Source organism: Amblyraja radiata, chromosome 25, assembly GCF_010909765.2.
Source record: "Amblyraja radiata isolate CabotCenter1 chromosome 25, sAmbRad1.1.pri, whole genome shotgun sequence".
Lineage (NCBI taxonomy): Eukaryota > Metazoa > Chordata > Chondrichthyes > Rajiformes > Rajidae > Amblyraja > Amblyraja radiata.
The window spans coordinates 13,848,054-13,851,555 of NC_045980.1; the positions used below are offsets into that span (position 1 = coordinate 13,848,054).

General features: G+C 53.2%; 1 non-coding gene across 1 annotated transcript; it reads right to left on the reverse strand.

Moving 5' to 3' along the window:
- Positions 1 to 413: 413 nt before the first annotated feature.
- LOC116987696 lies at positions 414 to 609 on the reverse strand. The gene has a single exon (XR_004415760.1). It is a non-coding gene; the product is annotated as a U2 spliceosomal RNA (small nuclear RNA).
- Between the last annotated feature and the right edge of the window lie 2,893 nt (positions 610 to 3,502).

The window sequence follows — 3,502 nt, forward strand, 5'->3', positions numbered from 1 at the left end:
CCATGCAGATCCTTCACGTCCACGCTGTTCCCTGCTCCGTCGACGTAGCGAGCAAGGAAGGTGAGGACATCCACTACGGGCACATGTGGGTTAAACATATGGACCGTGATCGTCCTTTCTTTTTGATTTGGGAGGGTGAAGAGTGGCTGCACCTTCAGCAACGACAGCGGAGCTTCATTCCCCTTCTCCTTGAAATCCTTTAACAGTTTTTGCCATCCTGTCGGAAGCACAAATGTAACGTCAAAATAACCGTTACCCGGGAAGTCCTGGAGGCAGTAGATATCCCTGGGCTCGAACTTGCAGGTCTCCAGCAATACCTTCTTTACAAAGGTGTCTCGACTGAAGGGCATCCCCTCACTGAGATCCTTGACACTAATCCTGAGGGTATTGCGAATACCCTGTCCTCTAGTTCCCATTGCAGCTGCCATTGCTACGATTTTTTAAATCGTAATCTGCAGCTCCTGTCCTTAAAGGACCGCCAGGACTGTTCTAATAAGAACAGATCTCTTTCCCTGTTCTAACAAGAACAGACGCTCTTTATTTAGCTCTTTTACTGACTGATAAGAACAGATACTACACTTGATCTTAGCCAAAAGGCCGAGAACCACCTTGGTTTTTTTATTTTTTTTTTTATTTCAAAATATACTTTATTCAATTGGAAAATATATACAATTTCTGAACCGTTCCAACAAAATTCATCCGACATTTTCGGAGACTATACAAACTTTTTCCAGTACAATTTTTTTACATTTGTCAAATTTCACCAAACAGTCCCCCACCAGTGCCACTCTGTGGCCCCTGTTCAAGTAATAAATATATACAATGTGTACACAGTGCGAAAATTTCCATCTGACATTTCAAGTTCCACAAAAAATGTCCCTCACCTGTGCCACTCATGTGGCCCCCTGGTGTGGGATACCTTCCCTTAATGTAATTTGAGGGGCGTCTCCACCATACTGTGCCCCCCATGTCCAGCAGCGGAAGGACCCTAGACTGTGGCCCTCCCCCACCGAGCCTTGGCGTTGGCTGCACCAAGCTTCAGCGAGTCCCTTAGCACGTACTCCTGCAGTCTGCAGTGGGCCAGTCGGCAACATTCCCCGACGGACATCTCGCTCTGCTGGGTGGTGAGCAACGCTCGGGCAGACCAAAGAGCGTCTTTCACCGAGTTGATGACCCTCCAGCAGCACTCGATGTCAGTCTCTGAATGTGTCCCTGGGAACAGTCCGTAAATCACAGAGTCCTCTGTGACGGAGCTGTTCGGGATAAATCGTTCCAGGGACCCTTTCATACCTCTCCAGACTCGTTTTGCAAATCCACACTCTGCAAAGAGGTGGGCAACCGTCTCCTCTCCATAGCAACCGTCCCGGGGGCAGCGTGCGCTGGTAGTGAGGTTCCGACGGTGCAGGAAGGATCTAACCGAGAGGGCTCCCCTCACCGCCAGCCAAGCCAGGTCTTGGTGCTTGTTGGTCAGTTCTGGCGATGAGGCATTTTGCCAGACAAGCTGGGCAGTCTGCTCTGGGAACCACGCCACCGGATCCATCGAGTCCTTTCCCTGCAGTGCCTGCAGGACATTACGTGCTGACCACTGCCCGATGGACTTGTGGTCAAAGGTGTTGGTCCGGAAGAACCTGTCAACAGACGTCAGATGGGGCGGCAATGTCCAGCTGACTGGTACATTGCGTGGCATCTGCGCCAGGCCCATCCTTCGCAACACCGGGGACAGGTAGAACCTCAGCAGGTAGTGGCACTTAGTGCCCACGTGCCTTGGCTCTACACTCCGCCTGATGCAGCCACACACAAAGGTGGCCATCAGGATGAGGGCGACGTTGGGCACGCTTTTGCCCCCGTTGTCTGCCGACTTGTACATGGTGACCCGTCGTACCCGGTCCATCCTCGACCCCCAGATGAACTGGAAGACGGCCCGGGTGATCCCCGTGGCGTAGGAGGGAGGGACAGGCCACACCTGTGCCAAGTACAGCAGACCCGAGAGCACCTCACACCTGATGACCAAATTTTTCCCGGTTATGGAGAGGGAGCGTTGCTTCCACAGCTCCAGCTTCCTCCCCACCTTGGCTATCCGCTCCAGCCAATTCTTGTTACTCGACTCAGCCCCCCCGAACCAGATTCCCAGCACCTTCAAGAAGTCAGGCTTGATGGTGAAGGGGATGGAAGATCGGTCGGGCCAGTTGCCAAAGAGCATGGCCTCGCTCTTCCTGCGGTTCACCCTGGCTCCCGTGGCCGACTCAAACTGGTCACAGATGCTGATCAATCTGCGGACCGACCTTGGATCCGAGCAGAAGACGGCGACATCGTCCATGTACAGGGAGGTCTTGACCTGAATGCCTCCACTGCCTGGCAATGTCACTCCTCTTATGCTCGCATCCTTCCTGATGGACTCGGCAAAAGGTTCAATACAGCAGACAAACAAGACAGGAGAGAGAGGGCAACCCTGCCTGACTCCAGACCTTACAGGGAAACTGTCTGATTCCCACCCATTGATTTGGACTGCACTACGGATGTCGGTGTAGAGCAGTTTGATCCAATTTCGGATTCCCTCCCCAAAACCCATTTTGGAGAGCACGTCCCTCATGTACGTGTGCGATATCCTGTCGAAGGCCTTCTCCTGGTCCAAGCTGACTAGGCAGGCATCCACCCGTCTGTCCTGCACGTAGGCGATGGTATCTCTCAGCAGCGCTAGGCTGTCTGAGATTTTCCTGCCAGGTACAGCACAGGTTTGGTCCGGGTGGATCACCCGTCCCAGAGCAGACTTGACCCGGTTGGCGATGGCCTTAGACAGGATCTTGTAGTCTACATTCAACAATGTTATGGGTCTCCAATTCTTTATATCTTTCATCTCCCCCTTCTGCTTGTAGATTAGGGTGATGCTGCCCTTCCTCATGGAGTCTGACATGCTGCCGGCTAGAAGCATGTCGTTGTACACTTCCAGCAGGTCCGGGCCCACCCAGTCCCACAGAGCCGAATACAACTCGGCCGGTAAGCCATCGCTTCCGGGAGTTTTACTCGAGTCAAAGGAGCGGATGGAGCCAGTCAGCTCCTCTAGGGTCAGTGGTTGGTCCAGACTCTCCTGCTTGCTGTCCTCCAAGACCTCCGTGATAGAGGACAGGAAGTTCTGGGAGGCGGTGCTGTCTGTGGCCTTTTGGTCATACAATTCCGAGTAAAAGGATTTGCAGACCCTCATCATGTCTGTCTGCGAGGATGCTACCGAGCCGTCCTCCTCCCTAAGGCTGTTGATCACAGAGCTCCCCCTGTGAACCTTATGGAAGAAGAAACGTGAGCACGTCTCATCCTGCTCCACATGGCGGACCCTGGATCGGAAGATGATCTTGGAGGATTCAGAGGTAAAGAGCCGAGCTTGCCGGTCCTTCACCTCTCTAAGTTCCTCCCTCACATCCACCCCCCTCGACTGCAGAAGGAGCAGTTGTTGCAATTCTGTCTGGAGTTGGCACAATTCCCTCTGACTCTGTCTTGCTCTCTGAACCCC